We start from the raw sequence: 10,910 nt of genomic DNA on the forward strand, positions 1-10,910 counted from the left end.
GGCTTTCTCTACAGCAAGATTATCCAAATCAGAAATCAAACCAGGGCAAACAAAGTAGTCAATAGATGGGCTAGACTCCACGACCTTAGTCTTCCCTAAACCCTGAAATTCAAACTAAAACGCCCGTAGGGGCAAAACCGGAAAAGGGTACAAGATTTCATCCGACGGCGGAGTTTCTTTCTTCAACTCGAAGTCTTCTCCGCGATGCCGCCACGTCGATGAAGATCCGGTTCGCAGTTTTTGAGGGGTCCGCGAAACCCGGGTAGGTGACCGGTATTGAGAAAACCGCCAAAACTCCTCGCGCGGAAAGATTCCCGCCTCCACGCCGTGGCCCTAGACGCCATTCCCGCCTCGGCCTTCTGACGGCCCTAGACGCCGCCCGACGCCTGTCACCTCCTCGCCCGCAGCGTGGCCCTAGACCCCGTCGACGCCCGTACCTCCACGACTTGGCGTGTTCAACCGCCGTCAGCCTCCTTGGTTTTGTGGCGCAAACCAAGAAACCCGTCTTCCGTCGCCGCTTGCGCCCTCGATCCAGGAGTGGACGCCACAGCTGCCGCCCGGCCTGAGCTCCTCCACGGCAGCTCACCGTCGACACTCGACGCCCGTGTACCTGCAACCAAAGACCAAGCGCACGATCACACCGCACGGTTGACAATTCACTCATCACTGGCAGGATAGAGTACTCAACATTCCTCAATCTCTCCCTTGATGAGTGCATTGTCAACACACCACCAGAAACCAGAGAAGTGATAAAATTGAAGCAAGAAAGTGAAGAACTCAAGCAAGTGACAAAAAGCTCAAAAAGTCAAGAATAGTCACTTACTCAAGCACAGATCGATTCCCTAAGACAAGGGCAACGGCTCGACGCAATCGATCAAAAGCCAAGACATGACTCCTCAAAGACAGAAGTAACGCTCGACGCAGTCATGCTGAAAGTGGAAGGAAAACGAGGAAAACCAGGACCAGGAGCCAGAAACAAAGCAGACACACCCCAAGCAAAGCTTTTCCCTCTCACAAGTGCAACTCTTCCAAAACGATGCACTCTCAAAGACCCTGTGCACAACAAGTTTTTCAAAACAAACAAGTCTCCCCCTTGTTCAACCACTTCTCCCAAAAATTAGCCAGAAACAAAGCAGACACTCCCCAAGCAAAGCTTTTCCCTCTCACAAGTGCAACTCTCCCAAAATGATGCACTCTCAATGATGCACTCTCAAAGACCCTGTGCACAACCAGTTTTTCAAAACAAACAAGTCTCCCCCTTGTTCAATCACTTCTCCCAAAAATTCTCCCCCTTGTTGGCACATGCACACATCAAGTCTAAAAGAGGCCTAAAACTCCCCCTGAAATCATGCTATGCAATGGATGTCGTGCAGAGGGTGTACGTGAAACACTCAGGCATACACAGATATGATCAACTAGCGACAGGCATGTGTGCTTCATAAATAGGAACTGAATCTATCTCAACAGGATATATCAATCAATTCTAGAGCTAGCAAGTTCAGTTCAGCAAAAATAAAAGCATCACCCATGATCTAGCAACAGCAAGTAGGAGAAAGAAAGCAGTGCTAGTCGAACTCATACAAGGTGATCCAAAGCAGCCAATATATTTTATCATGATTCAATTCTGCATCTCAAACTTATCAAGCAAGTAATTTTGCCAGGGGTTGAAAGTTTGACATGCTTTACTTAGCAACGAGACCAAGCCTATGCCAAAGGCAGTCAGAAGCTTAAGGCACTCGCTTCAGTCATGCACAGCCTTGCCCGGGTTCTCACTAGTGCTATGTGAGCCGTCCCGAAAGCTCGATCAGTGCGACAAGCAATCCCACCTAGATATTTTCATTCCATTTCAGACATATTTTAAACAAATTTTACAATTTTAGCTCGTGTCAAAGATTACAAGCCACACTAGCATGAATAAGATAGCAAAGCACATCAATACATCCTATCATGCTAGTAGCCAAGACAGGGTGACCATGTTTTCAGATTTTCAAATCAAAATAGCTTAACTCAGATGTTATGACATAAACTGTGGAGCAAGCTATACATGATCGAGTCTAAGAAACTACACTAGCAAGCACTAGAAGATCATAACAGTGTATACAAGAATGCTAGTGCAGTGTAGCAATGCAAAATGCAAACATGTACAATGCACATGCACAATGCAACTACCAAACCTAGAAAACAAAGAGAAAAACAAACAAGACTTACAAAGCTAACCAAAGAAAAGTCAGCGATTAAAAGGTGTAACAAACCCCAAGCTCCCCTCGCAAGCGAGCAAAGGTGTCCTGCTATGGCGGTTTGGTTAGGATATCTGCGCTTTGCCTCTCTGAAGGGACATGAATCAAGTCTATGTGGCCTCTCTCATGGTTATCTCGCAGGAAGTGGAACTGGATATCTATGTGTTTGGTTCTGGAGTGTAAGACAGGGTTTTTTGCAATGCTAATGGCAGACATGTTGTCTACAAAGATGGGAACCCTACCAAAACTCAATCCACAATCCTGCAAGGTTTGCTTCATCCAAAGGATCTGGGAGCAACAGCTAGCAGCGGCAACATACTCAGCTTTTGTGGAAGAAAACGCTACGCTAGCCTGCTTGCGAGAGGACCAAGACACCAAAGATGTACCGAGAAATTGGCAAGTACCAGATGTCGACTTGCGATCCAACCGACACCCACCAAAATCGGCATCAGAAAAGCCCACCAAAACCAGAGAAGAATCTGCATAGTACCAAAGACCAAATTCAGGGGTGAATTTCAGATACCTGAAAATACGTTTCACCACCTGCCTGTGGGAGGTGCGCGGAGAAGCCTAGTACCGCGCACAGAGACAGACGCCGAACTGAATGTCTGGTCGCGTCGCCGTCAGGTACAGGAGGGAGCCGATCATGCACCTGTACTCCTTCCGGTCCACTGCCTTGCCATCCAAGTCCTCATCAAGCGCCGTCGATGTGCTAATCGGAGTCGGCTGAGGAGACAAGTCACTCATATCGAACTTCCGCAACAAGCCTCTGGTGTACTTGGCTTGATGGACGAATGTGCCCTGGGAAGTTTGCTTGATCTGCAGCCCGAGGAAGAACTGCAACTCACCCATCATGCTCATCTCGAACTCCCTGCACATCTGCTCAGAAAACTTGGAGACAAGAGCATGAGAAGTGCCACCAAAGATAGTATCATCCACGTATATCTGAACTAACAGAAAATCAGTGCCAGACCGCATGAGGAACAAAGTTTTATCCACACATCCCATTTTAAAGCCCTGAGCCAGCAAAAAGTTTTCAGTCTATCATACCAAGCTCTAGGCGCATGTTTCAAACCGTAAAGAGCTTTCTGAAGTTTATAAACACGGTTTGGAAACTTGGGATTTTCGAAACCAAGGGGTTGTTTCACATAAACCTCTTCTTCGATAAAACAATTTAAGAAGGCAGATTTCACATCCATTTGGAAAAGTTTAAAACCCTTGGAAGCAGCAAATGCAAGAAAGATTCGAATAGCTTCCAAACAAGCAACAGGGGCAAAAGTCTCCTCAAAATCAATACCCTCTTTTTGGCAAACCCCCTGGGCAAAAGACGAGCCTTGTTTCGAACAACAAACCCATCCTCACCCTGCTTGTTTTTGAAAACCCACTTCGTTCCGTTGGGATTACAAGCAGGTGGAGGCTCGACTAAAACCCAAACTTGGTTTCTTTCAAAATTTTCAAGTTCCTCATGCATGGCATTGACCCAATTAGAATCAGAAAGAGCGTGTCCAATATCCTTGGGCTCAAAAGAGACAACTGGGTCCACAGCACGCGTGGTAGCCTCAGCCTCACCCTCCGCAGCTTCTTCCTCCTCATCTTCAAAGATGGAGGTGCCGAGCTCATCATCTCCTGCAACTTCAAAGATAGAAGCATTGCACGGTGCAGTCTCGTCAAAAGTGACTTCACAAGTCTCTCTGACGATGTTAGTATCAATAATCAGCACACGGTAAGCTCTGGAGTGAGAAGCATAACCGAGAAAAATGCCGTCAGACGAGCGAGACTCAAACTTATCAAGATTTCCATCTCTCAGCACAAAGAACCGGCAACCGAAGACTCTGAGATGATCAACATTGGGCTGGCGTCCAAATCGCAACTCATAAGAAGTCTTGTGCATGAAAGCACGCAAGAAAATGCGGTTGGACACATAACAAGCGGTGTTAACCACCTCAGCCCAGTATTTGCGAGGAGTCATGCTCTTCGAGCATCGTCCTCGCCATCTCAACCAGCGTCCGATTCTTCCGCTCTACAACTCCATTCTGATGTGGAGTGTAGGGGGAAGAATACTGGTGTTCAAGCCCTTGATCACTGCAAAAGGCGTCAAAACAAGCGTTTTTGAATTCTGTGCTATTATCACTGCGAATCGCTCGCATAGCCTGGGGTAGCTCGTTTTTCAACCTCAAGATCAAGTCTCGAACAAACTCGAAAGCCTCATCCTTGGTTCTCATGAAAAAACCCAAGATTAGCGAGAGAAGTCGTCCACGATCACAAAAACGTACCACTTTCCACCAACAGACATCACCCGAGAAGGACCTACTGTGTCCATGTGTAGCAACTCTCCAGGGTGAGCGGTCATTACCTGATTAGCAGGTGGATGAGAAGTGGCAATCATCTTCCCGTGGCGACACGGATGGCAAACAAGATCCTTTTCAAACTTCAATTTGGGCAATCCTCGGAATAGACCAAGTGAGCTAAGTCTTGACAACAAATCGAAGCTCAAATGTCCAAGTCTCCTATGCCACTTCCACAGATCAAAAGAAGGACCAGCCAACAAGCAACGAGAAGGGCCAAGAGGAGTTCCAGAAAAGTCAACCAAGAAAACCCGATCGCGAGGTGTAATCCGGCAAACCAAATCTCCTCTGGAATCCAAAACATGCGAACAGCCCTCCTTGAAGCGAACCTCAAACCCCTCATCAAGAAGTTGTGAAACAGAAAGCAAATTGAACCCAAGGTTCGAAACCAAAGCAACCTCTCTCAGGGTAAAGCGATCAGAAACTCGAACAGCGCCAAGTCCACGTACCTTTCCACTTCCATTATCCCCGAACACAATGTACCCCTTTGAGCGCATCGGGGTGAGGCTGGAGAATCATTTGTCATTTTCAGTCATGTGGTGCGAAGAACCAGAGTCCATGATCCACCTGTTCTCCAAGCCTCCAACCTGCACATCAGTAGTGAGACAAAGGGTGAGCAAATATCTCAACACTGGGTTAGCAAAGTGAGAAGCAAACCAGTGTCGAGCCATTTGCTCTACAGAAGGGTTAGCAAAATCAGGTAAAGCGTATCCCCCGTCCCGTCTACCGCGTGACGGGCGAACACCACCGCGACGAAAGCGTGGTGCCTCGAAACCTCCTCCAAAGCCTCGGTCCCGTGATCCATAGCCGTACTGAAAATGACCAGGAGCACGACCGGCAAAGCGACCACCCGCTGGAGCACGGTAAGCACCACCGTCTCCCAGACCTCCACCTACACGGTGCGCCCTAGTATCTTTCCTACCACCACGCCCAGGAGGACCATGCACCCGAGCAGAGTACATGTCCGCGTTCCATCTCTCCTGCTCACGCCTCACAGCTCTCTTCCTTCTGAAGCAAAACTCCTCCAGGTGACTTTCTCTGTCATAGAACTTGCAGTGGTACCTCACCTCTCTCTTGGGACGTGGAAGCCTAGCCTGCGAACAAGGAGGAGCAGCCCTCTTCTTCTGGGTAACCTGAGCTGCGGCAGCAGGGAGCGTGTCAAGGGAATTCCTCAGCTCACTGGGCTTTGGAACCCAAACCTGCTTCTGTGGAGGTGCTTTTGATGGTTCTTTCAGCACACCATCCACGGGGTCAACAAGCGAAGGCTGCGTGCTCGAACTAGCAGTGTTTAGAGCACTCTGAACTCCAGCAGCCTTGCCGATCTTACCATACAACCTGTCAAAGTCTGACTTCGTGTAGGTGTAACCGACCCCAAAACCATCACCACGCTTGAACTGCTTAATCATCATGCCCAATTGCGGCTCACTAGCAGAAACCCAACTAAGAATCGCCCTAAAATAGGTATTCTCATTCTCCAAGTTGGCTTTCTCTACCGCAAGATTATCCAAATCAGAAATCAAACCAGGGCAAACAAAGTAGTCAATAGATGGGCTAGACTCCACGACCTTAGTCTTCCCTAAAGACTTAACCAAGGCGTTCTTCTCATCTAGTTCCGACCTTAGCGTGGGACAAAGCTTACAAGCACCAAGCAGAACAGGCCTAGACCTAAGCTCCTCTAGTTCACACACAATAGTAGCAAACTTTGACTGTAAAGAAGCTAGATCAGCCTTAAAGATAGGACACTCATCACATTCAAGCACATCACTAACAATGGGAGCGTCCTTAACCAGTTCAAGTTCATGCTCGGCCTTAGCGAGCTCATGAGACACGTCAGCCAGCGAAGTCTTAGCAACATCTAAGTTCGCAACGTTCTCATCAGGCTTAGCACGGAGAGCAACAAGATCGTTCATATGAGATATGCAGCCAGCACACTCATCCTCATCAGATTTCTCCTTAGCACAAGCCAGCTCAGCCCTAAGCTTTCTACGCTCTCTAGCTGCTTCCTTAAGCAGCCTCTTCTGGTAGTCAAGAATGACGTACAACTCCCTAACCTCCGTATCAAGCAGGTCGATTGTGGAGTTTACCTCTGAATCGCCCTCGGGTCCAGGAGAAGAGTCGACGTGCGTTGGTGTAGCATGTCCACCCAAAGACGCACGAGCACCATTGGCTTCGCCCGCCATGGTGTAGAAACCCTTGCACCGACCGGCCGCCAAGCACAGGCCGATGAAGCCGGTGGCTTCCTTGTCCCGCTTCTTCTTCTTCTTGTCGTCGTCATTGGAGGTCGGTGAAGAAGAGCGGTCGGTGTCGGAGCTCTTGTCGAGGTCACTGAGCTGCGCCAGGAAGGCCTTCTCTCGCTTCTTGGCCTTGTACTGGAAGTGCTTCTTGGCCTTGTACTGGAAGCACTTCTTGAGCGACTCCTTGTCGAAGCATTCCCCCCCCCAGTCACGACTGCGGTGCTTGTGGCGCCAACGCTCCTTGTTGGAGCCTCCCTCGTCGCGGTCGCGGTGGCGGTAGTTGTCAAAGTGGTTTTTCTGGCCACCGCCGGACTTCTTGGGGTAATCGGCGATGAAGTGGTTCAAATCGCCGCAGTTGTAGCACCCGGGGTTCTTCTTCCACTGCCTATTGTGGTAGACGCGTTGGAACTTACTGATGAGGAGGCACAAGTCATCGTCGCCCGGCGTCTCCAGCTGCTCATCTGTAACAGAAGGCAAAGAGGCAAGAGAAAAGCCAAGAGCAGAGTTAGCATTAGAGCTCGATCCACCTGGGCCAGTCACAAGAGCGATGCTCTTGGAAGGAGGGGCACCATTGAGCTTGGCTCGTGTCTGGTTTTCCACCTCCGTGGCCTTGAGCTTGCTGAAAAGCTCGTTCAAGATCAGAGTCTCATAGCCAGCAGACTCAATGATCGTGTTTACCTTGGGATCTCACACAGAGCGGTCAAGTGCGTAGAACAGCTTGAGGGCCTTCTCATACTCTGTGTACTCAAGGGCATCAATAGATCTGTTCGCATTGACTTTGTTCACAATCGATTGAAAACGACTGAACATATCGTCAATGCTCTCACCCGGCCCCTGTGTGAAGTTCTCGTATTCACGCCGGTGAGTCTCGAACAGTCTGGCCTTCACCTGAGGTGTACCCTCGTGGCAGTTCTCAAGGCACGTCCAAACTTTGTGGGCTTCCTTAAAACCCTGGACGTGTGAGAACTCCGCACGAGAAACGCCAGCGAACAAGTCATTGACAGCCTTGGCGTTAGCCTCGTGCTCAGACACTTGAAGAGGTGTGGTCCGAACAGCAACCACCTCGTAAGCCTGGTTTCTGGTAATATCCCAGACCTCGGCTCCCATGCTCTGTAAGAAGGCTCTCATGCGAACCTTCTAGTAGGCATAGTCCTCGCCGGAAAACACCGGGATCTTCCCAAGACTCGCCATGGTCGCCAAGTGGTTTTCGAACCGGTTAAGGTACTGAAAACCTCAACCAAGCTCTGATACTAATTGAGGGACCGAAATCGACGACCAAAGGGGGGGTGAATGGGAGCCGATCAAAATTTCTTCTGAAATCGATCCGTCGTCCTATATCCCAAAATCATAACAAGCCCTCAAGTTTTCTAGGTGAAGTTTGGAATAGCTATGGAAGAGCTAAACCAACACAAACAAGCCTTAGAACGAGCGAGCAAAAACTCGGAAGCAAACATGAAAATCAGCAGACCTGGCAGACACAGACCGGTCAGACCGGTTTCTTCGACCGGTCAGACCGGTCGCTCCCAGAAAGCCCGCAATCAAAGCTTCAAATGGTGAATCTCGATCAAATGAATTCTATATTTGATGAAACTCGAGGAATACCTTCACATCTACCCCGTAAACATATCCCCAAGAGATCTCTCCCAAAAGATTAGAGGAACTAGAGAATTCGAGGAAAGATCAAAGAGGATTGGGGTTTTCTCAAGAACGTGAAAAACCTTAATCCGAGGGACTCGTGAATCTTGAGAGTTTAGCCATAGGCTAGATGGTCAAGAAACAAATCACGGAGTCCCCAAACCGTCCAAGAGAAAGCTTCGATCTCAAAAACCACCAAAAGAGAGGAAATCAAGCCATGAACAAGAGATGAATGGGAACACACAAGAGCTGCTCAAAGGGGACCTCGATTTCATTCAAATTCATCATGATTTACAGAGGACCTCACCTATACAAAAGATAGACCTCCACCCATTCATCCACCCTCTCAAATTTGTGGACCTAGCTATAATCTAGACCACTTTTGCCATGGAGACCTCGTCCTAACCCTAGAACAGAGGGAGGAGCAAGGAGAAAACAGAAATGACTCGTGGCTTCGAGGCTCACCTGTCCAAGGGGGCAGGTGAGACATATTTATCGACTCCTGGGGGAGACCGGTCAGACCGGTCACATCCCAGAAATGACCTCCACTCTGAAATTCAAACTAAAACGCCTGTAGGGGCAAAACCGAAAAAGGGTACAAGATTTCATCCGACGGCGGAGTTTCTTTCTTCAACTCGAAGTCTTCACCGCGATGCCACCACGTCGATAAAGATCCGGTTCGTGGTTTTTGAGGGGTCCGCGAAACCCGGGTAGGTGGCTGGTATTGAGAAAACTGCCAAAACTCCTCGCGCGGGAAGATTCCCACCTCCACGCCGTGGCCCTAGACGTCGTTCCCGCCTCGGCCTTCTGACGGCCCTAGACGCCGTCCGACGCCCGTCACCTCCTCGCCCGCAGTGAGGCCCTAGACGCCGTCGACGCCCGTCGCCTCCGTCAGTCCCGAGACCGACGCCCGTGCCTCTACGACTTGGCGTCTTCAACCGCCGTCCGCCTCCTTGGTTTTGTGGCGCAAACCAAGAAACCCGCCTTCCGTCGCCACTTGCGCCCTCGATCCAGGAGTGGGCGTCACAGCTGCCGCTCGGCCTGAGCTCCTCCACGGCAGCTCACCGTCGACACTCGACGCCCGTGTACCTGCAACCAAAGACCAAGCACACGATCACACCGCACGGTTGACAATTCACTCATCACAAGTAGGATAGAGTACTCAACATTTCTCAGCCTTTCTATATATGGGTTGTACGTGTGGACCGTTATTATTTCTCTCCATTAACGTTGTTGTACCAGAGTGAGATTGTGCTACTGTGAGTGTTTTGGCTCTGCATCTGTGCTTCGCTCTGTGATTGTGCTACTGTGAGTGTTTTGGCTCTGCATCTGTGCTTCGCTCTGTGTATTTTTTAGAGATTGTAGTGTGTTTTAGTTTGACTTATATGAGGGAAGAACATTATATTCAACAGTGTTTGTTTGCACCAACCGTCACGAATTATAACGAGCAGGTATCTTAGTTTTCTTTTTTATCGAGATTCTGCGGATGTAGAGGCCAAAAAATGGTGCGCAGCTGTGTGTTTGGGTGTCCTGGGAAACGTTACCTTGTGTAGCTCGATCCTCCAGCAACCGAACGTGTCAACATCAACAATTCTGCATATTCCTCCAGACGCCATAATCTTTCCTTTCTGCATATTCTTCTCCGTGAATAGCCTGCTCATGACTGCTTAGGGTTTAACAATTTTTTTTTCCTATCAGTTGGATGATATCTTGAGATGGCGGTAATGCAAAACTGCAACTGATAGCAAAAGGTCTTCCTATATATATTTTGTGGAAGATAGATAAGTCATCTATCTTTAAAGTCTATTTAGCCTAATTAGCTTAAAATATCGTAAAAATAGAAATTACTTCCTTAAACAATTTGATAGAACTGATTAAATTTTTTCTTAAACGTGTTCAAGAAGAAAAAATGTTGGAACTAGATTAACAAAATGTTTAAATGGTAAAATTGAAATGTTGAACTTCTTCTCCGGCGAGTGTCTTCCCGGTGCAGCACTGGGCGGCGTGGCGGCTCGGTGCGGTGCAGCACCGGCGGCAGGGCTGCATGCGGCAGTGCAGAGCGCGCGGCGGCGCGCAACCGCGGGATGGTGGCACGTGACCATCGAGGCCGCGGAACGGAGGTGCGGTGAACGGCGGCGAGTGGCGGCGGGCGAAGCATGGACAGCGGGCAGTGAGAAGGAGGGAGGGAGGGAGGGAGAAGGAAGAAGGAGGTGGGAGTTTGGGTTTGGGTGGGATCTAAGGGTTGTAATTGATTTGCACGAATCTCAAACACTAGATGATGGGTAAGCCAAAATCTACCGGGAGATGGATAAGAATTCTGAATAGCAAATGACAGGACTCGGACTTTGATATTTTATCGTCCATTGCTGCCATTATTGGGCTGTAGCAAAGCTCTGGGCCTAACCAAGAATCGTTTGCCTGACGAGCCATGCATGTGCTAGCTGGGCCGGGCCAGTTTA

This window comes from Panicum virgatum, chromosome 8K (assembly GCF_016808335.1).
Source record: "Panicum virgatum strain AP13 chromosome 8K, P.virgatum_v5, whole genome shotgun sequence".
Taxonomy (NCBI): Eukaryota; Viridiplantae; Streptophyta; class Magnoliopsida; order Poales; family Poaceae; genus Panicum; species Panicum virgatum.